The following is a 24,672-nucleotide window of genomic DNA, read 5'->3' on the forward strand; positions in this document are numbered from 1 at the left end:
GCGACTTACTCCCCCACAGTCCCCGTGGGAGGGGCTGCAAGTTACAAACTTTGACCAGTGTTTGCATATAGTAAGGGTTATTGGGAAGTGTACAGACGTTTTCAGGGGATTTTTTGGTTGGAAAGAGGGGTTGAGAAGAGGGGGTTATGTGGGGGAAACTTTCCACGGAGAAATTTGTCACAGGGGAAGAAGATTCCCATGAAGAGGGGCAGCATTTTCTAGCATTATTTAAAAAATCAATGAAAAAATAAATATGAAAGTTTTTTCAACTGAAAGTAAGGAGGAGCATTAAAACTTAAAACGAACAGAAAATATTACGTATATAAGGTGATCATCTCCTCCTAATACCTCACTCTTTACGCTAAAGTATTTTTAATAATTTCAACTATTTATTCTACGGCATTTGTGATTCAGGGGACAAAATTTAAGCTTTAGCGTAAAGAGCGAGGTATTGACGAGTGGGCGAACCCTCTCATATACGTAATAAAAACATGCAAATATAGAAGATTGCTACGTAAGCTAATTCGTAAGTTACGTAAATCTTTTACTAATGAAAACGTTCGTAAGAAACTAAAAGTTCTAGTTACCTTTTTAAGTACCTAAGAAATTGGAGGGCAACTGGGCTTCCTCCCCTCCTTTTCCTCAAAATCCTTCTGTCAAAACTATGGGAAAGCCACATAGCCAAATAAATAAATATGCAAATTTCGCTTTAATTATTCATCTGCGGAGAGCCGAAATCAAAACATGGATTAACTAAAAAACGTTCAGAAATTAAATTAAAAAAAAAAGTTTTTTTTTTTACTGAAGTAAGTAGCGACATTAAAACTTGAAACGAACAGAAATTAACCCGTATATGAAAGGGGCTGTTCCCTCTCAAACGCCCTGCTCTTTACGCTAAAGTTTTTACTGTTTTATAAAGTAGAGTTGAGAGAGATTCAAACTTTAGCGCAAAGAGCAAGGCGTTGAAGAGGGAACAGCCCCTTTCATATACGGGGTAATTTCTATTCGTTTTAAGTTTTAATGTCGTTCCTTACTTTAAGTTAAAAAAATTGTTTTTTTAATTTTTATGTCAAACAGTTCGTGGTAACGAACTGTAGTAAGGAGCGACCCAGCTCAATAGTAACCAAAACTCTTAAAAATGGAATTTTGACACCAATAGCTACATCAAAAGAATCGCATTTTAATGCTGATTTTAAATATATAAGTTTCATCAAGTTTAGTTTACCCATTACATTACAAAGTTACGAGCCTGAGAAAGTTTGCCCTATTTTAGAAAATGGGAGAAACCCCCCCCCCCTAAAAGTAATCGAATCTTATCGAAAATCACACCATCAGATTCAGCGTATCAGAGAACCCCATTGAAGAAGTTTCCAGCTCCTACCTACCAAAATGTGGAATTTTGTGTTTTTGCCATAAGGCAGATCACGGATGCGTGTTTATTTGTTTGTTTGTTCTTTTTTTTTCCCAGGGGTGATCGCATCGACCCAGTGGGCCTAGAATGTTGCAAGAGGACTCATTCTATAGGAAATGAAAAGTTCTAGTGCCCTTTTCAAGTGACCAAAAAATTGAAGGGCACCTAGGCCCCCTCCCACGCTAATTATTTTCCCAAAGTCAACGGATCAAAATTCTGAGATAGCCATTTTATTTAGCATAGTCAAAAAACCTGATAACTATGTCTTTGGTGACCACATACTCCCCCACAGTCCCCGTGGGAGGGGCTACAAGTTACAAACTTCGACCAGTGCTTACATATAGTAATGGTTATTGGGAAGTGTACAGACGTTTTCAGGGGGATTTTTTGGTTGGGGGAGGGGTTGAGAAGAGGGGGATATATTGGGGGAACTTTCCATCGAGGTATTTGTCATGGGGAAGGAAAATTTCCATGAAGGGAGCGCAGGATTTTCTAGCATTATTAAAAACAACAATGAAAAAATAAATATGAAAAAGTTTTTTTCAACTGGAAGTAAGGAGCAGCATTAAAACTTAAAACGAACAGAAATTATTACGTATATAAGGGGCTCACCTCATCCTAATACTTCGCTCTTTACGCTAAAGTATTCTTAGTAAATTCAACTATATATTCTACGGCTTTTGTGATTCAGGGGTCATTTTCGATGAATTGGGACACAATTTAAGCTTTAGAGTAAAGAGCGAGGTACTGACGAGGGGGTGAACCCCTTCATATATGTAATAAAAACATGAGAATACAAAAGTTCGTTACGTAAGCTAATTTATAAGTTACGTATATCTTTTACTAATAAAAACATTCGTAAAAAATTACAGTTCTAGTTGCCTTTTTAAATAACCAAAAAAATCAGAGGGCAACTAGGCTTCCTCCCCCACAACTTTTTTTCTCAAAATCATTCGATCAAAATTATGAGAAAGCCATTTAGCCAAAAAAAATATGCAAATTTCGTTTTAATTATTCCTCTGCGGAGAGCCAAAATCAAAACATGCATTGATTCAAAAACGTTCAGAAATTAAATAAAAAAAACATTTTTTTTAACTGAAAGTAAGGAGCGACATAACGAACAGAAATTACTTCGTATATGAAAGGGGCTGCTTCCTCATCAACGTCCCGCTCTTTACGCTAAAGTTTTTTACTGTTTTAAAAAGTAGAGTTGAGAGAAAGAGTCGAACTTTCGCGTAACGAGCGGGGCGTTGATGAGGAAGCAGCCCCTTTCATATACGAAGTAATTTCTGTTCGTTTTAAGTTTTAATGTCGCTCCTTACTTTCAGTTAAAAAAACTTGTTTTTTTTTTTTATTTAATCTCAAAACATAAAGCCTATCATTTGTTTTTGATGCATTGACGCAAAGAGCAATTTGTTTTTATATCTATTACTAATCTACATTGAAGCACTTTCCTAAAATCATAGGAAGCGCCATAACGCTGCCTAAGTGAAGAATGATGTTGGCACAATGTTTTTTTTTTTGGTTTTAGGCAAGGGAACTTCATATCGAAGGAGTTGTCGTAGAAACTTCGAAAAGAGCTCATTCGATTGGAAATTGAAAGGGCAATTGCCCTCTTTAATAGTCTAAATTGATTTGAGAACAACTAAAACCCCTCTTACGCCCACCATTTCCCTAAGTACATCCAATCAAAATTTTAGATAGCCATTTGTTCAACGTAGTTGAAAGATCAGGAAATTATGACTTTGAGGATGACAACTCCCCCAGCGATCAGGGCAAGGGTTGTAAGTTATGCCCAGGGGGTGTGTAAGGTTTACATAGAAAGGATAATGGTATAAACTTCGGAGGGGGTTCATTCGATTGGTAATCAGAAGTTCTAGTGTCCTTTTCAAGATTCAGAGTGATTGGAGGGCAGCCTCCACCCCCACATATAAGTTGTAATGTCCCAAAATGCATCCAATTGAAATTTTAAGCTGTGATTTTATTTAAAATAGTCCAAAGATCATATAAAAAGGCTTTTGGAATTAAAACAAACCCCCAGAGTTTGAGGGCAAGGGCTGTAAGTTATGCCCCAGGAGTATGTAAAGTTTTTATGAAAAGGATGGTTCTATAAGCCTTGGAGGAGTCTCATTTTGCTGAAAATTGGAAGTTATAGTTCCCTTTTAAGAGTCAAAAGTGATAGAGGGCAACTAACCCCCCCTTAATACCCTTCTTTTCATAAAGTGCATCTGATTGGAATTGCGTTATAGTCATATTGTTCAAAATAGTCCAAAGAACATATGAAAATGCATCTAGGGTTGACACAACTCCCCAGAGCATAAGGCGCAAGGGTTGTTAATTTATGCCCTAGTGGTATATAAGGGTTTTAAGGTAATGGCTGATTGTATAAATTTCAGTTGGGGTTCGTTTAATTTGAAATTGGAAGTTATAATTCCCTTTTTAAGAGACAAAAGTGACTAGAGAACAACCACCCCCTCCCTCCAAGCCTATTATTCCCCCCAACACAACCAATCAAAATTTTTAGACAGTAATTTTTGTTAGCGTAGTTTAAGAGTCCAGACATTATATCTTTGAGGATGACAACCATCCCACAGCCCCGGGGCTATGGTTGCATTTAAGCCCTGGGAGTATACAAGGTTTTTATAGAAAAGGTGGTCGTATGTACTTCCGAAGGGTCTCATTGGAAAGATAATCAGAGTTTTATTGCTTTTTTAAGAGTCAAAGTAACCAAATGGCACCTTCCAATCCCCCCCCCAAATCGTCGTCTTTCCTCGACATGTAGACAGTAGAAGTTTTTAGATACCCATTTTATTCAAAATATCCCATAAGTCCTATAACAAGGTTTTTGGAGCTTTTACAAACCACCAGAGCCTGGGGGCAAGGGTTGTAGGTTATACCCCAGGGCTATTTCAGGTTTTTATGGAAGGGGTAGCTATATAAACTTTTGAAGTGGCTCATTTGTTTAAAAATTTTAAGTTCTAGATCCCCTTTAAGAGTCAAAAGTAATGGAGGTCAACTAGGCCCCCTTAACTACCCCTCTTCAATGAAACCCATCTGATTAAAATTTTGTGAGATATCTATTCTAAGACAAAATAGTCCAAAGAACATATAACAATACCCCGAGGGTTGACACAGCCCTCCGACTCTGGGGCAAGGACTATAAGCTATGCCCTTAGGACATATAAGGTTTTTCTGTTATGGACTGTCGTATAAACTTCAAACGGGACTCGGTTGATTTGAAATTAGAATTTATAATGCCCTTTTTAAGAGTCAAAAGAGATTTTAGAGCAGCCAGCCCCTCCCCCCACACCCATCATTTCCCAAAAACAAAGCATTATTGAAAAATCAGTAATTATGCGGTTGGGAATTTCAAACCCTCGGCCCCGAGGACTCAGGGCCAGGGTTGTAAGCTAGGTAATTTGTTCATTGTTTACACATAGTATATTTTATTGAGAAAAAATATGCATGTTTGACTACCATTTTCCTAAAATACGAGGGGTATTAAAGTGAGTCTTTCAAGGAATGTTGAACTAAATCAAAACATATTATGGGTTGTCAAAAGGGCGTAACTCAGGAATGACTGAGTATGTTATTTTGGAACAAGAACTAAATATTTGCACGCTACCATTACTGCAAATACCACTGCTTCTACTGCTACCACTGGTATTACTACCCCTACTATAACTAAAACTACTACTTCTGTAGTGGGTACTTCTAAGGCTGAGGATATTGCAATAAACATGTGAGGAAACGTTGAGGGGAAACGATGAACTAAACTAAAGCATATTATAAGCATACACATTGATAATACAGGCGTATAAGCGATTCCTAGAACAGATTATCGTATCAAGAGGAAACTTCAGGGTTATTATGATTAGGGTATGCAGTTGACCAAAGGTAAAATGAACCGGCTACTACTACTGTTACTACTAATAATAATACACTATTACTGCTACAACTGTTCCTACTACTACCACTACTATTATTATACTAGTACAATGAAGGCTAAGCGTATGAAGCTGAAAATTTGACAGAATATTGACGGGGAGTATAACCTAAATCAAAACACAATATGTAGCCTACATACAGATTGTCAAAAGGGCGTGTCTCAAGAATTGATTTGGGTATTAAGTTGGAGCTTTGAGAGAATACTTAAATGGGAAGACCAATTGACGAAAAGGTAAGACATGCATGCCACTACTAACACAACAACCACTGCTACTTTTACTAATTCTGCTACTGCTGCTAAACTACTCCAACTACTGCTTTAATTGCAAAAACTTGCAAGGCTTATAGTATTAACTTGAAAAGAGTGTAAAAAGGGTTCATAAGCGCAAATCGGCTTTTTTTTTGGAACAGGTTACCGTGCCAAGGTGAAACTTCCGGAGCGTCATGAAAGGGATGTTCAACCGATCAAAAGGTTCGATGTAGGCTACATACAACTGCTGCTACTACTGTTACGACTACTACTTATTCAACACTAACACTGCAAATACTTCTCCTACTACCCCCGCAACAACTGTGGTACTAGCACTATTAAGGAGAGAATATTGATAGCAAATTCAGATTAACAAAAGACACTATGTGAGTAGTGGGGCCATGGGGAGTGCTGAAGTAATTTCTTTATCATAATCGGTTACTATCACTACAACAGACCCGATGACCCCATAGTTGACATACTTAGATGAACATAAAATTAGAGCACGTTCTAGATAAGAGGAACGACCGCAACAAAAGTTGAAAAACCAGTTAATTTTTCTGTATATAAGCTTGGTCTCACAGATAGAAAATTATTAGCATTCATGCAGCACTTTAGTAGTTATGATGAACAGACGAACTGAAGATAAGGCTTTTTCTGCAAGTACTTTTCGAAGTCACAGTCAAATAGATTTACAGCACATTTACCTTCTGTAGTTTTATCCTTTAAGAAATGTCGGATTTTTCATTGTAGTAAATATGAATCCACTACCCTTTACTTTATACTTCCACAGACACCGAATGTAAATTGATATCTTTTTTGTATTTCAGTGTTCATTCAGTCTTTGACCTAAATGGATCAAAACCAGTTTATATTGGTTTGCCAATTTACAGAGGATTATTATTTGGATATTTATTTCATTGCGCAACTATTGAACTTGTGTACAATGCTGTATAGTGCTGTGAACAATTTGCTTTCGATAATTGGATAATTAAAATCGTGTACGTAACTATTGAAGTTGTGTAAAGTGCTGTATAGCGCTGTGAAAAATTTGCTTTGGATAATTGGATATTTTGGATAATTAAAATTGTGTACGCAACTATTGAAATTGTGTAAAGTGTTGTATAGCGCTGTGAACAATTTATTTTGGGTAATTGCACATTTTGGATTATTGAAGTTGCGTACAATACTCTATAGCGCTGTGAACATTTTGCTTTGGAAAATTGGATAATATTATCAAAAATTGGCGTGTTTTAATCCACTCGGATACTCTCGTGAGACTCAGCCCTCACTTTAAGACAAGTCTTTTGCTGTTTATTTTATTTCTGGTCCTAATCATGTCTTTCAACCAGTTTGATGTCGTTCTAGCGAAATTCAAGGATTATCCACTCTGACCAGTAAGAATCATCAAAGCTAGTAAAAATGCACAGGACAAGCCAGTTTATATTGTATTCTGCTATGGCTCTCACGATGAATTCCGTCTTATTGATGCAAATCTCCAAGTCTATGATTCTAGCGCTGGTAATTCAACTGCTCCTGCTACGAAAAAAGCTTTTGACGAGCTTGCTTCTGCGCCTGATATTTTTATGAGACTGTCTAAAACATACCTTGCGCTGAAAGGCAGTGATAAAGGCAAATCTAAAGGCTCGACATCCTTATCAACTAACAGCATTAGCCCGATGGAGCACTGCTCTCCCATTGCCTTCTACAACAGATTAAATAAAAAAAAAAAGTTTTTGTAACGGAATGTAAAGAGCGACATTAAAACTTGAAACGAACAGAAATTACTCCGTATATGAAAGGGGCTTTTCCTCCTCAACGCCTCGCTTTCTACGTTAAGGTTTGACTCTTTCTCTCAACTCAACTTTTTAAAACAGTAAAAAACTAGCGTAAAGAGCGGGACGTTGATGAGGAAGCAGCCCCTTTCATATACGAAGTAATTTCTGTTCGTTTTCAGTTTTAATGTCGCTCCTTACTTTCAGTTAAAAAACTTGTTTTTTTTATATTTAATTTCTGAACGTTTTTGAGTCAATGCATGTTTTGATTTTGGCTCTCCGCAAAGAAATAATTAAAACAAAATTTGCATATTTTTTTTTTTTGGCTCAATGGCTTTCTCATAATTTTGATCGAATAATTTTGAGAAAACAAGGAGTGGGGGAGGAAGCCTAGTTGCCCTACGATTTTTTGGTTACTTAAAAAGGCAACTAGAACTTTTAATTTTTACGAATGTTTTTATTAGTAAAAGATATACGTAACTTATAAACTAGCTTACGTAAGGAACTTTTGTATTCTCATGTTTTTATTAGATGTATGAGGGGTGTTCACCCTCTCGTCAGTACCTCGCTCTTTACACTAAAACTTAAATTTTGTCCCAATTCGTCAAGAATGACCCCTGAATCACAAAAGCCGTAGAATAAATAGTTGAAATTACTAAAAATAATTTAGCGTAAAGAGCGAAGTATTAGGAGGAGGTGAGCCCCTCATATACGTAATAATTTCTGTTCGTTTTAAGTTTTAATGCTGCTCCTTACTTCCAGTTGAAAAAAACTTTTTCATATTTATTTTTTCATTGTTTTTTTTTAATAATGCTAGAAAATTCTGCGCTCCCTTCATGGAAATTTTCCTTCCCCATGACAAATGGCTATCTCAGAATTTTGATCCATTGACTTTGGGAAAATAATTAGCATGAGAGAGGGCCTAGGTGCCCTCCAATTTTTTGGTCACTTGAAAAGGGCACTAGAACTTTTTATTTCCATTAGAATAAGCCCTCTCACAACATTCTAGGACCACTGGGTCGATACGATCACCCCTGGGGGAAAATTTTTTTTTGAAGCGATTCTTTTAATGTAGCTATTGGTATCAAAATTCGATTTTTTAGAGTTTTGGTTACTATTGAGCTGGGTCGCTCCCTACTACAGTTCGTTACCACGAACTGTTTGACAAATTAAATAAAATTTTAAACTAAATTTTTTAAAACTAAAAGTAAGGAGCGACATTAAAACTTAAAACGAACAGAAATTACCCCGCATATGAAAGGGGCTGTTCCCTCTTCAACGTTTTGCTCTTTGCGCTTAAATCTGAATCTTTCTCTCGACTCTACTTTTTAAAACAGTAAAAACTTTAGCGTAAAGAGCAGGGCGTTGAAGAGGGAACAGCCCCTTTCATATACGGAGTAATTTCTGTTCGTTTTAAGTTTTAATGTCACTCCTTACTTTCAGTTAAAAAAAAATTGTTTTTTTTAATTTAATTTCTGAACGTTTTTTAGTTAATCCATATTTTGACTTCGGCTCTCCGCAGATGAATAATTAAAGCGAAATTTACATATTTATTTATTTGGCTAAATGGCTTTCCCATAGTTTTGACAGAATGATTTTGAGAAAAAAGGAGGGGGAGGAAGCCCTATTGCCCTCCAATTTCTTAGGTACTTAAAAAGGTAACTAGAACTTTTAGTTTCTTACGAACGTTTACATTAGTAAAAGATATACGTAACTTACGAATTAGCTTACGAAACAAACTTCTATATTTGCATGTTTTTATTACGTATATGAGAGGGTTCGCCCACTCGTCAATACCTCGCTCTTTACGCTAAAGCTTAAATTTTGTCCTTTGAATCACAAAGGCCGTAGAATAAATTGTTGAAATTATTTAAAATACTTTATCGTAAAGAGTGAGGTATTAGGAGGAGGTGGTCCCCTTATATGCGTAATATTTTCTGTTCGTTTTAAATTTTAATGCTACTCCTTACTTTCAGCTGAAAAAACTTTTTCATATTTATTTTTTCATTGTTTTTTAAATAATGCTAGAAAATGCTGCCCCCCTTCATTGAAATCTTCTTCTCCCGTGACAAATTCCTCCATGGAATGTCTTCCCCACATAACCCCCTCTTCTCAACCCCTCCTCCCAACCACAACATCCCCCTGAAAACGTCTGTACACTTCCCAATAACTCTTACTATATGCAAACATTGGTCAAAGTTTGTAACTTGCAGCCCCTCCCACGGAGATTGTGGGGGAGTAAGTCGTCCCCAAATGCATATTTATAAGGTTTTTAGACTATGTTGAATAAAATGGCTATCTCAGAATTTTGATCCGACGGCTTTGGGAAAAAAATGAGCGTGGGAGGAGGCCTAGGTGCCCTCCAATTTTTTTGGTCACTTAAAAAGGGCACTAGAACTTTTCATTTCCGTTCGAATGAGCCCTCTTGCAAAATTCTAGGACCACTGGGTCGATACGATCACCCCTGGGAAAAAGAAAAAAAACAAATAAACACGCATCCGTGATTTATCTTCTGGCAAAAATACAAAATTCCACATTTTTGTAGATAGGAGATTGGAACTGGTACAGTAGGATTCTCTGATACGCTGAATCTGATGGTGTGATTTTCGTTAAGATTCGATGACTTTTAGGGGGTGTTTTCCCCTTTTTCTAAAATAAGGCAAATTTTCTCATGCTCGTAACTTTTGATGCGTAAGACTAAACTCCATTCAGAGCTTCTAGTGTCTTCAAATGTTTTTTATCGTATCTTCTTTTTGTTTAGCACTGGTTGAATTGTCAAGTTAATAGTTCGGATATCCAACTGTTATATATGATATATATCGTTTGTACTTTTTTTCTATAGCCTAAAAAATTAGGTATTAGCCTTTGTTACTTCTCAGAAAATACTGATGGACAATTTACTTAGCGAAACATGTGGTCAGTCTTAGCCAAGTCGTTGGTATACTGAACTCAGAAGCGAATGATAATTGGGTTGAGTCTCCCTGGGTCCTATTGTTTTGTTTGGAGTGATGGTTTTTTGGTATTTTTCTGTAAGGTAATTCAAATATCCACCTAATTTCAAACGGAGAGGGTATCTAGGGGAAAAACATAGCAAGTGGTGGTGGAAGATTTTATAGGCTTAAGTCAAGAGACAGGACTTTCAAGGTGACATTTTCAGGGGATTATAGATGGTGAAAGGAGATCTGGAAAACATTAGTTGGGGGATGTGGAGGGACGTTTAAGGGGGGCGCTACATACATTTCTTTTATATATTCATAAATATTGTTTTCTTTCTATGCATTCTACTTTCTTTCATCTACATAGACACTAGTAAAACATAAATGGCTGTTAAAACTATATTTATTATTTTAGACTAATGCAGATTCTTCACTTACAAAAAGATCTAAGAAAATCAGAATAGTGGAACTTAAAACACCACGAACAATAATTCCATAGTCAATATGGGGGAAGATAGCGGTGAAGATAGGGCTGAAGTTTGAAATTATTAGTCCAAACTTCACCGCTAGAAGGAAGCGTACAAGAGACTTTCAAAAAACATTAAATACTTGCTCCAATTAATATTTTTGGGTAATTTATGGAAGTTTGCTTTGCTTAAATCAGCTTTTAAGGCTAAAGTATTCTAATATTGTTTGTAAGTTTTGTATATTAATAAAAGTTTATATATGTATATAAAAAATAGTTTTGTTATAATTCAATTTGTTCGTGAAAGAATTTATACAATCCGGAACCCAGTGCTTGTGTAAACCTATGTTGGTAGAAGGGGTCATACCATACCTACGTTTATACAAGAGAATAAACTCAGATAGTTGATAAATTCTGTGTGTTTTGGTTGCATATTGAATGTCAGAAGCTTAATAAAGTCACATTTGAAGACACAAAATCACACAAAGACAGACTTAGAGACAAGCAAACCGCCTTTCAAACGCATAAGCATACAGAAAGAGAGAGAAAAACGCACACGAACACTCTGAGTCAGACACATACACACATACAGAGACAGGCACAAATGCAAGCAAACCGTCACTCAGTCAAACAGGCATACAGAAAGAGACAAAATGCATACAAACATACAGAGTCAGTCAATTAGAAACACAAAGACAGACACAGAGACATGAAAACAGACGCTCACACAAACGGGCACGGGGAGAGAGAGACAAAAAAGCACTAACAAAAACATAGTCAGACACGAAATCACACGAAGACAGACACAAACACAAACAAACCACCTTTCAGACACATAGAAATACAGAGAGAAGGGAAAACATAGAACAACACTGAGTCAGGCACAGAGACAAGCAAACAGTCACTCGGACACGTACGTATAAAAAAGAGAGAGGAAAGCTTAAAAACTAGCCAATTCAAATACAGACACACACACACATACACATAATACAAAACAACACGCTCACAGACAGAGACGAAGACAAGAAAACAGTCGCTGAGACGCTTAGGCATATATAGGAAGACAAAAATACATACAAATATGCAGAGTCGGACACACAAAGACAGACACAGAGACATGCAAACAGACGCTCAGTCAAACAGGCACGGGGAAGAGAGACAGAAAAAACATACACAAAAACACAGTCAGACAGACAATCACATAAAGACATACATAGAGACAAACAAACCACCTTTCATACACATAAGCATACAGAGAGAGAGAAAAAAAAACACATTCAAACACGCCAAGTCAGACAGATAGACAAGCAAACTGTCACTCAGACACAGACAGATAGACAAGCAAACTGTCACTCAGACACTCAGGCATACAGAGAGATAGAGAAAAGTATAAAAACAAGTGGAGTCAGATACACACATACGAACACATACAGACTCACAGAGAGAAAGACAAGCAAACTGCCACTCAGGTACACAGGTATACACAGAGAGACAAATATACATAAAAACAAGCAGAGTCAGAAACACAAAGGCAGACACAGATACATGCAAGCAGACACTCATTCACCCAGGCACGGGGGGATAGAGACAGACAAACAAACACAAAAACACAGTTGGACACACAAAACATAAAGACAGTTGAATACAGCAATTTCAGTTAGTTGGTAACTACTCCGTGTTTTATTTGCTGGCTGAGTAGCAAAAATTTAATAAAAGCACTTCTGAGTACTACAATCTAAGATATTCGAAAAATTCTTATTCTTTTAGTTACTGACTGGGTATTAAAATATAATGAAAGCACTTGTGAGTACAAAAGACTCAACTAGTTGATAATTTCCATGTTTTACTTGCTGGGTGAGTACCAAAAATTCAATATAAGGACTTCTGAATACAACAATCTGAACTAGTTGGTAAATACTGACTAATTTAGTTACCGACTAGATAACCAAAAAAATTAATAAAAATACTTTTGAGTAAAACAAACTCAGAAAATTGAAGCGATGATACGTCAGCCATATGAGAGAATTGATACAAGCTCAAACATTGTTAAATCTTCCTAGTTACTTAAGATGTATTTTTATATATAGAACGTCTTTTGAGACATGAAACTACACTTTTAGGTTTTAACAACATTAATAAAGTCGTAAATATTTTAAATGATGAAATGACAGCCCTATGAGGGAAGTGATATATGCTCTCAAGCGTTGTTGACTGATCCTAGTTACTTAAGACATATTTTAACTTTAGGGTACTGTTTAGGACATGAAGGCACTCAAATACTAGTTGTGTAACATATTTTGTTGTGATCCATGAACTACTACTTAATCAAAATTACGAAAGAAATTTTTTTACCTTGAGGAAAAGTATAAGTTTGATGAAGTACTTCTATTGTTAAATATTACATTAATAGCTTCCAAGATAATGACACTAAATTTATTGGTTTGAAAGAATCATTTTGTGGTGTTACAGTCGAGTATGTATTTTCTTATTGTTTGTGGAACATGAAGACAGTGACTGTTGTCACTAAAAAGTGAACTATAATATGTTCGAATATGATAAATCTTGTGGAGTACTTCACTACGCCATATGAATAGACTAGGATTCTATGACCCAGTGATTACAAAACTTAATAAAACTGTTACTGTTCAGGATGAAGTCCGAGAAATATGCAAATTTTCCAAAGTTGAAGCACTGTACGTAAAGGGTAATGTGCCTAGAGATAAAGTTCTGATTAAAAACTCTGACCTCAAAATTCCATTTTTCAATTTAGGAAAGTTGAACTGTCTTAGATTTGAAGGGTCTTATCATTTTCCTGAAGACGAGGTTAGATTCTTCGCGCGGTGGACACCAAGGGCCATACTTGATCGTGATAAGTGCATACAACACGGTAAAAAAAAAAGCATGCTACATCAAGGGAAGACCCGTTTGTGGTTGTTTAATAGTGAACTCTGACTATTATGTTTATGCAAATATGGGTTTTTGTTCGAAAAACCCTTTTGAAAAATTTTAAGCAATAAATAGCTTTAAGCTTAATCCATTTTATTTTATTAGAATGTGTGCAGCCCTGCTCTAGGTGTATCCCTCCCAATTACACCAGGAGTCTGAGATAAATGAATATAAATACAGTGTGTTTTAATGCTGAAATTCCAGATGGATACCAAGGAACATATCGGATCATGATATGTGCATCGAAACAGTAAAAAGTGTGATATATAATAGGACCCCGTTTTGCAGATGTGTGATAGTGAACTTTAAGCAATAAACATATTTAAGTTTGAACTGTCTTTAGTTTTAGACCTATTACCAGAAGAAATCGCATTGGTAGTTTCAAACAAACCTGTGATGGATGAAAATATTGAAATAGAAATATCTTTTTACTGCAAATGTAACATTTTTAACGGCAGTTATCATAATTTCACCAATTCTTAGGAGTCTAATGTAATCAATCTAGAGCATATGGATATTGGAATCAATGAAATGAATTGGGAAGAGATAAGGAAAAGATTGCATGAAATAAAATTAGCTGGAATGGGCAGAGGCTCAATTTTAGGATGGTCAAGTAAGAAACTAGTGGAAGATGGAGCGTCCTTGCCAATCCATAAAACTCAAAAACACAAAGATATCCTCGGAAGAGGGGGCATGGTATGTTAGAAGGGGATAACGAAGAGAAAAATAAAAATCAAGAAAAACAGAGTCTACCTGCAGAAATTCGTCATATTCATTGAGAAATAAAAGAGAAAATTCGTAAAAAAAATAGCGCACACAAGAATTCATCATCGTCCTTTCTAGAAGAACTACCACTCATCAATCTATGCAAATTTTCGTTACTGATAATACTTATGAGAAACTTTTTGCTTTTATATATATGCAGTAAATCTTCCCCTTTTTCTTATTAATTTGCTCTTAGATATTCATTGGAGCTAGGCTAAGGAGTATGTTTAAGCAATAATACAAAATACTTCAAAGGAATTAAAAAAAGACTACTACAAAATGAAAACAAGTGGATGTTTTTTCAAATTTTCAATGCAACATTCTAAACGTTGGAGTTTCTAGCGCACTCTAAAAATAATGAAAATATAACAAAGTAACACATAATTTTTTTCAATAAAGATGTGTAGAATAGCATAATAAAAATAAAAATGAATGCTTTGAATCCACTTCATAGAATACTTCAATATGTTTTTTCTTGACATGACACTTATTCCATTTTGGGATCATATAAGACTTTTAACATAGTTTCAGCTACAATTACATAACGCATTTCATCATTGACATTATTGGAATTCATTGAATATGTTTGTTGGAATACAATCAATGATAGTAATAGTGCTATACGCGCTTTGTTTGCTTTTTTTCCTCAATTTATCTTAGTACCTCGTTGTTATACTGTCTGCCAATCCCATTTTCAGTTTCCTTTCAATTTCACTGTCTATTAAGACATTATTTTTAAATAGTTTGCAGTTTCGGCATATAGAAAAGATATGCATTGTAACTTTAGTGCAGTAGTGGGCATTTCTTTTTCCCTTTGCAATTTTGAATGCTAATACCAGAAAGATAGCGATAGGATCTGTCAACGGCTGAAGTGTTACCAGAACCATAACCAAGAAATTGGGCCTAATCCTAAACTATTGGTTTATCTCCATTATTGCTTGTCTTATTGTTCAAATATTTGTCTGTAGCATGGTGGGCCACGCTAAGTGAACCTAAGTGACCCTAACTTGAAAGCAGTTAAATCAATTTAACCTAGCTTAATATACAGTTGTTCTGCCATCTTTAACTAGAGCTGAAAGGATGGCCATACTTGAGGCAGTTGAAAAGTGTCGCCATCTAGGTTTTTAAATGTAAAACTCACTGAAAGTTTTCGTTTTTTATGCGGCTGACTCCGTGGTAGTCTGTGGTTGGTCATCGAAAGCAGTTAGTTTATTGTGTGTTTTTGATCAATATTAATTGTGCACTGGAAGGATAAACGCATACGTATTATCTGAATGAAGTGAAGATTATGTATTCAATGAGAGTGTGTTCACATGATGAAGTTATCGTTGCATTGAACACTGACGTTGCGTGTGTGTTTTTTGTCTTCCCCTCCCCCCGTGCCTGTGTGACTAAGCGTCTTTTTGTATGTCTCTGTATCTGTCTTTGTGTTTCGTGTGTCTGACTCTGCATGCTTGTAAAAAAATTTATGTGTCTCCCTGTATCCCTAAATGTCTCAGTGACGATTTGTTTGTCTTTGTCTCTGTCTATTTACGTGTGTGAGTGCGTGTGAATCTGAATTGGCTTCTTTGTATGCTTTTCTCTGTCTTTCTGTATGTGTATGTGTCTGAGTGACTGTTTGCTTATCTCCGTGTCTGACTAGGTGTGTTTGTTGTTGTTTTTTTCTCTCTGTCTCTGTATGCTTATGTGTCTTAAAGGCGTTTTTTTGTCTTAGTGTCTCTCTTTGTGTTATTGTGTGTCTGAATGATTCTTGTTTTGTCTCTCCCCCCCCCCACACCGTGCCTGTGTGACTGAGCGTCTGTTGGCATGTCTCTGTGTCTGTCATTTTGTTTCTTTGTGTCTGACTTTGCACATTTGTATGTATTTTTTTTCTCTCTCCCTATATACCTTTGTACCTGAATGACGGTTTGCTTGTCTTTGTCTCTGTCTGTGCGTGTGTGTGTGTGCGTTTGTGTGTGTATCTGACTCGAGTTAATTTATTAGTTTCTCTCATTCTGTATGCATATGTGTCTGAGGGACTGTTTGCTTGTCTCTGTGTCTTACTCGGTGTTTTTTATGTGTTTTTTTCTATCTCTCTCTAAGCCTATGTGTCTGAGTGACGGTTTTCTTGTCTTTATTTCTGTGTGTGTATATGTGTGTATATTTGTGCGTGTGTGTGTGTCGGGCTCGGTGTGTTTTTGTCCGTTTTTCTCTCTCTCTCTGTATACCTATGTGTCTGAAAATTGGTGTGTGTGTGTGTAAGTTTTTGTGTCTGTATCTGACTTGGCTTTTATTCGTGTCTGTCTCTCTGTATGCATTTGTGTCTGAGCGACTGTTTGCTTGTCTCTGTGTCTGAATCGGTGTTTTTGTATGTGTTTTTTTCTATCTCTCTGCAAGCCTATGTGTCTGAGTGACGGTTTGCTTGTATTTTTGTCTGTCTATGTGTATCTGTCTGTGTGTGTGTGCGTTTGTGTGTGTGGGTCTGACTCGTTGTATTTTTATGCGTTTTTCTCTCTGTGTATGCCTATGTGTCTGAAAGGCGATTTGCTCATCTCTATGTTTGTCTTTGTGTGATTTTTGTGTCTTCAAAAGTGGTTTTATTACATTTCTGGCACTCAGCCTGCTTCTAAAACACGGAATTTATCAACTATCTAAATTTATTCTCTTGTATAAACGTAAGCATGATATGATCCCTTCTACCAACAAAGGAATATACAGGCATTGAGTTCTTGATTGTATGAATTCTGTCATGAACATGCAAATTGAATTATAAGAAAATAATTTTTAAATACATATATACATATTCATTAAGATACAGAATTTAAAAACAATGTTAGAATACTTTAATATTAAAAGCTTACTTAAGCAAAGCAAACTTCCGTAAATTGCCCAAATATATTACTTGATGTTTTTTTTATATCTTTTGAAAGTATCTTGCAGGTTTCCTTCCAGCAGTGAAGTTAAGACTAATAATTGAAGAACTCGATGTTTGCGGGTTCGATACATCGCACTGTCCTTTTTATTTGGAGGGGTATGATTAGTACACATCGTATCCAAATCGAATTGTTCAAAAGAATTAACCGAATCACTCAGAAACGACTCAATGATATCATTTTTGTTACCAGTCAACACATTAGTAGGAGCATTAGCGTGAAATGAGCTTGTTGTTTCAATATTCAATGAAGTTGAGTGATTAGTGCATATTGTATATAAATCAGACTCTTTAAAAAACATTATGAGATTTATTCAGAAATATTTGAATGAATTCATAAGTGACTTGTGGAACTATAATGGGTTGTTCTTGCATCGTAGAGTTTCTTGGGCTGGGGATATTCTCAATTATGTTGATAAGAGTATCCATAACTGCAGGATCTACAGTCTGGAGGGCAGTATCTCACCCCTATCTTCCCCAACATTGACTATGAGATTTATTCTTCGTGATGTCTCAAGTTCCACTATTCTGATTGTTCTGGAATAATTTTGATAGTGAACAATCTGCATTGGTCTAAAATTATAAATATGGTTTTAACAGTCATTTATGTTTTACTACTGCCTATGTAGTTGAAAAAAAGTAGAATGCACAGAAAGAAAGTAATATTTATCAATATTTAAAAAAAATGTATCTAACCCCCACTTAAATATCCCTCCATATCCCCCAACCCAAATTTTGCAGTTCTCCTTTCACAATCCATAACCCTTGAAAATCTCGGCTCGAAAGTCCTATCTCTTGACCTGAGCCTATAAAATCTTCCACCAGCATTTGCTACGTTTCCCCCCTAAATACCCTTCCTATTTGAAAGCAGGTGGACATTTGGATTACCTTACAGAAAAATACCACAAACCCATCGCCCCAAACAAAACAATTGGACCCAGGGAGACTCAAACAAGTTATCATTCCTTATTCAGTTCGGCATACTAACGACTTTACTAAGACAGACCACGCATTTCGCTAAGTAAATTATCCAATAGTATTTTCTGAAAAGTAACAAAGGCTAATAGCCAATTTTCTAGGCTACAGGAAACAGAGTATATACGATATACATGATGTATAGCAGTAGGGTTTCCGATCATATTCACTTGACAATCCACCTGGTGCAAAACAAAAAGAATATATCATATGAAAAAATTTGAAGACGCTAGGAGCTCTGAATAGGGTGGAATGAAGGAACGTACCCATGTACGTTCCTTATGAACGTTATTTGCATTATATTGGTTCGGTTTTCAAATATGTAAGGCTGCTTTTGCACAAGACTATGTGCCTGCTTTGTAGGAACTCAATTTCTCTATTCATAAACGACAGGGCTTATAAAATAACATAAAAAAGCCTTCTAGAAATTATAAAAATTTTTATAAGGCCTAAATCTTAAGACTCCATTAGGAAAAAATTGGGGGAAGGAGCATTGGGGACGCTTGGAGATGGGAACTTGGGGGCACAATCATGGATGCTTTCAAAGGCCCTGTTATAATATTAGCTAGTAAACATAGAAGGTCTTAAAACTTATGAAAAGGGCGGTTCGACTTTAATGTGACTTAGAATTCTATTAAGAAAAACTTCCAATCAAGATATTAAAAGCGTAAACAACGACTTTAATAGTATTTCACTTTTAAAATAGCATCGTTAAATTATATCATTCTCATAATACACTATATTTATCTGTCTCCATGTTAAGCATCAATTTAAAATTCAGCCCTTTCGATGGGGTCATAAGATAAAAGATTACAGTTCAATAAAGCTAAATACAAAAAAGACATCAGTTTACACTCGTTGTCTGTTGAAGTATGAAGTAAAGGATAGCGAACCTATATTTATTACTATAAAAAATCAGATATTTCCTAAAGGATAAAACTATAAAAGGTAAATGTTATAGATCTATTTCGTTATGAATTTGACAAGTACTTACAGAAAAAACCTTTTTTCCAATTTCTGTACTTACAGAAAAAGCCTTTTCTCCAATTTTTCTGTTCATTACGACTATTCAAGTGTTACATGAATGCTAATAATTTTCTATCTGTGAGACCAAGCTTAAATATAGTAAAAATTTACTGGTTTGTAGGGGCGGTTGTCCCTCTTAGCTAGAACTTGTTCTAATGGTATGTTCTTCTAAGTTTGTTAATTATGGTGTCTTTGGCCCTATAGTATTGATAGTAACCTGTTATGCTAATGAACTTACTTCAGTACTCTCTATGGCACCACAATTTATGGGCACTTACACTGTCAAAAGAGCGTATCTTAAGAGTTAATTGTGTAATAAGTTGAAACATCGGTTGTTGAAGGGGGTGTTAAAAAAAAGGAACATATGATATATGCATACTGCTACTAATGCTACTTCTGCCCCTACAACTTTTGCTACCACACAAGCTAAGTGTATTAAGATGATGCTTCTAAGCAATGTTTACGAAGGTGTTGAACTAAATCAAAATGAACTATGATCATGTAGATTGTATAAAGAGTGGCAAAGCAATACCACAATAAAAGCCTACGTTAATAAGTTAGACCTTTCAGGATAAATTCTAGTAGATTTTGAACTAGCCAGAAGACACTATGTGTAATTTTAATACTACTTCTTTAGTTACTTGCTTGAAGTCACTAAGAGCAATAAGTTGAAACTTATTGGGAACGTATAGGGTTTTTTGATTAAACGAAAAAAACTGTTTGCAAGCCTTCATTAAAAGGGCATATAAACAATATCGTAGGCAGCGCTGCTGCTAATAGCAGCGGAGAGCTAATTTGATTGGAAATTGAAAGTTCTAGTGCCTTTTTAAAGAGCCAAAAGTGATTGGAGGTTCTACAGCATTCCAATTTAGTTTCCTTTAAAAAGACTGTATAAATATAAAACAAACAAAAATAATTAAGAGAAAACTTTTTCCGCAAAATAAGTTTCTCAAGTAAAAGTAAAGAACTCTTTTAAACCAAAATTGAACCGAATAGAATCAAATAATTAACTAAGCGTAAGACTACCACAAATCAGCATCAATAAATAAATGAATTTCAAAACGAACAGAAATTACAATAAATAACAGAGTCAAGCTCAAAATGAGCGGAAATATACATGACTAGGGTACACAACCGCTATACCTTCTCAAGGTCTGAGCATAATTTGCACTTTACTGAAAAAATTAAATATTTTCACTTTTATTACTTTAATAAATCAAAAAATATTAAGATTTTAAGGAAATAATATGAGCATTTGTATATCGAACTGAAAATACACTTTCGTTTGTATTTTTATTCAGTAAAAATCAGTAAGAAAGTTTTTGAGTATGAAATTAAAATTATGTATGTATGATGGTGGTGATTTTTTTTTTTACTTTAGAAAAATGAAATATGCGTTAGTGTTGCTTAAAAACCCATTGTTTCTTAAAATGAGATGTAAATATACAAATGCATCATTTAAAATACCATATATTTTCTTCAAAATGTTTTGCTGCTTTATTTAAGATGAGAAAATATACGATAGTGTTGCTCAAAATATATTGTTTCTTCATTTAGGATGGAAATAAGCAAATGCATTATTTAAAATGTCAAATATTTTCTTCAAAATACTTTGATGTTTGAAATAAGATGTGGAAATTTTCGATGATGTTGCTTAAAATCTACTGTTTCTTGAAATAAGATGGAAATACGCCAACACGATATTCAAAATACCAAATATTTTCTTCAAAACGTTTTGCTGCTTGAAATAAGCTAAGAAAATATGTGATAGTGCTGCTCAAACTGTCATTGTGTCTTGAAATAATATCAAGAAATATGCGATGGTGTTGCTCGAAATGTATTGTTTCTCGAAATAAGGTGTGAATAAGCAAATATATTATTCAAAATATTAGACATTTTCATCAAATTATTTAGCAGCTTCAAAAATGAAATATGTCTTAGTGCTGCTTAAAATCCACTGTTACTTGAAATAACATGGAAACATGTAAAATCAAATTATCTTCAAAATATTTTGCTGCTTTGAATAAGATGAGAAAATATAAGATGGTGCTGATCAAAATGTGTAATTTCTTCAAACACGTTGGAAACAAGCTAATGCATTACTCAAAATACCAAGCAAATTATTTCTCTGCTTTAAATAAGATGAGAAAATATAAGATGGTGCTGATCAAAGGGGATGAAAGGTTGCACATAAAGAGAATTTGTTAAAATAAAAAAAGCAGGCAAATTATATCATGATCGTGGTTGCAGCGATAGCTGTAACCTAGTTATCCAGATAGTTATCTAGTTGTCTCAGTTATCTAGTTATCTAGATAGTTAGTCCAGATAGTGAAGCTGCAAACTGCATACCATACTTGGAAAAAACTCCCAATCGATGCTTATTTTTAAAAAAAAACGCTCACCCGTACTCTATTTCTTAATAAAAAAAAGCTATTTTATAGTATGAAATATAAAATACATCCTGTAAATAAGTATAAATTTTATAATAAACTATAGTAAACCCAGGCTAGAGACTGACTCGACACAAAAATGAAGTAAGTCCTGACTCGCTACAACAGCGAGCTAAGTTGTGACTAAGCCCAAAAACAAGTCCCAACTCGGCTATCAACATAAACTAACTTCAGAATCAGTGTTGATTTGTGTCTTAAGCCTCTCCCATTGCTAGCTATTTAGCTCAAAGGTGGCCATGCTGCTACTTATTTTAATGAGATTGGGAGAGATTATTTCCTCCCCAGCTTGTAACGCTGGATAAATAATAACTAAGGAGGATTATAGCCAGTATGTAGCCAACATTTTAACACTAGACCAGTGTAGCCTGGCATTAATCATTGACTTGCATATGCTAATCTGTGTAAGTTATATAGTAAATAAATTGGCAGTGATGATATAAAACCGACAATAATCAAGATTTATATATTTTTTAATTCAAGACTGAGCGAAATTTGGCATAAGATGTTGACGGCAAGAAATAAAGATTAGATTTAATAGATACTCAAGTATATATGAAGTGTCATTAGACGTGGTTCGCGGCTGAGATTCAGGAAACTTGAAAATTATCTCTGTTGGGCAGAAATTCTTACAAAATTATTGTAACTTTGGCAATCTAGTGTATTTTGTCTTTACTTTTGGTAATTGAAATATAAAATCTTAATAGTGAATATTTCTAAAAATTAATTCTTAAACATTCCCACACACATTAAAAAAAATGACAAAAACATCCTCTAGGCTATTATTCTTCAGGAATGAAGAGATTGGAAATACCCTAGTCTATGAAATGTTAAGTAAAAAATAAGTCTTAAAGATAAAACAAAAATTAACCAGTTATTCTACAATTTTGATTCCTTATTAATCAAAATAGGTAGTTGGTTACGCTATATTTCTAATAAAAGTAGTTGAAACGTACCACCAAAAATATTGTTCTTAAATATTCTTCAAGACTGGCCTTTTTATCAAAATTAATTTGGAAAATCCTTCAAAAGTTTTTCAAAAAACATATTCGAGCAGTAATAAACTCAAGCTCAAAATATACTGTTACTATTGTGAATGAATAAATGAAACTTAGAATAGATAGAAATTCAAATGATAAATAAAGTTAATCTGTACCCCCCCCCCCCAATTCCGAAATTATTATGTGTCGAAAGAGGTATAACAGTCAAAATATGGGGTTCAGCGAGGTCTGACAGAGGGTGTTTGAAGATGCGAAGCCCCATTAGCGAGGATTTTGGCCTCCAAATCCTAATGATTGAAAACCTACAGGATGGTACAAATTTCAGCCAGATGTAACATGCCAACTATTTACAAAATGTTTAATTAACCTTTATAAGGCACTACAGTCATACAGATTGTATGTTTATACAGGGATTGGCATTGCAAAAATAGCCAGTTGGTTCAAAATAGTCCTAAATTCAAATAGCTATTACCTATTATAGGGGTTGAAAAATCCTCCATAGACCCCGGGGTAAGGGTTGCAACTTATGCAAGTTGCCCATTGTTAACATATAAGGTTTTTGTGGAAGAGGTGGTCGTATTAACTTTGGAGGACACTGTTTCGATCGGAAATTGAAACTTCTAGTTCTTTTTTTTAAGAGTCAAAAGGTATCAAAGGACAACTAGAAGATGTAACGCTATAGCGTCTCCTTTTATTGACATTCAATTATTTCCGTGCATTCACTAAATAATCTCTAAATAACTCAAATCTCATAACCATAATCTCTAAATAACTCAATAACCAAGCACTAGAACTTATAATTACGATCAAATTAACTTTTATCCAGCTCCCTACGATCATTTTTTCTGCAGGAAGCAGAAAAAATGATCTTCCTTTTTTTGGTCCTCAGGGGACTTTCTTAAGAAACAGAAAAAAAACTGGGGTCTTATCAATTTTCACTACGTTGAAACTATTTATAAAGAAACTCTGGAGGCAGCTAGGAAGAACAAAGAGAGTCAATACTCTTTCCCCGATTAACTCGTTTCACCCCTAGACAAACACGCAAAGAAAAAACAAGCATAAACCCAAGTCCTGATAAGCGAGTTAAACTACCCCCCTCCCCAAAGAGCTATCTATTGCTACAGCCCTGAGCATTGATTTAGATCTCTGGTAGGTTTCATTGGTGCAGGGGAGGGGGAGTAGGGTTCTGAAATAGTAGAAGAAGTGACATTTCAGTTAGAAATAGTTTAATCTATGCCTATAATTAAATGTAACATTTTAAAGCTTTGGACCTAAGATACGTAAAGCCTTTGTACGCTTAAACAGAAACTCAAACGAATATGTACCTATTATAGAAAAAATGTTTTACGTTGAATACTTACTATTACTTTAACTGTTTGTTATTCCTGTCTAAATATCAAACATAGCTTGTCCTAAGCAAAAAAATAATTTGACACAGTGGAATTTCTCCGACAAACTATACTGACAGCTCAAGTATACTTCCCTGGAACAGGGAAAGAGGAGAAAGCGCATAGCACTTTTCCAGAGAAAAAAAAAAACATTTAAGCTTAATTACGTTTCTTAATTCAGAAGTTTTCAAACAGTTCGTGGTAACGAACTGTAGTAAGGAGCGACCCGGCTCAATAGTAACCGAAACTCTAAACTATGGAATTTTGATACCAATAGTTACATCAAAGGAATCGCATTTTAATGCTGATTTTAAATATATATAAGTTTCATCAAGATCAGTTATACCCATCAAAAGTTACGAGCCTGAGAAACTTTGCCTCATTTTGGAAAATAGGGGAAACATCCCCTAAAAGTCATACAATCTTA

General features: G+C 35.0%; 1 protein-coding gene across 2 annotated transcripts in view; it reads right to left on the reverse strand.

Annotated features, from left to right (window-relative positions):
- LOC136036255 (uncharacterized) overlaps positions 1-24,334 on the reverse strand; it is a 358,105-nt gene extending 333,771 nt beyond the window's left edge. The window contains exon 1 of one of the 2 annotated variants that reach the window (XM_065718380.1): positions 24,219-24,334. The gene's annotated coding sequence lies outside the window, so the exon portion shown is untranslated. Of the gene's footprint in view, positions 1-6,316; positions 6,386-24,218 lie in introns of those variants that run through there. The other variant, XM_065718381.1, reaches the window with a different exon arrangement.
- Positions 24,335-24,672: the final 338 nt, after the last annotated feature.

Source organism: Artemia franciscana, chromosome 15 (assembly GCF_032884065.1).
Source record: "Artemia franciscana chromosome 15, ASM3288406v1, whole genome shotgun sequence".
NCBI classification, from domain to species: domain Eukaryota; kingdom Metazoa; phylum Arthropoda; class Branchiopoda; order Anostraca; family Artemiidae; genus Artemia; species Artemia franciscana.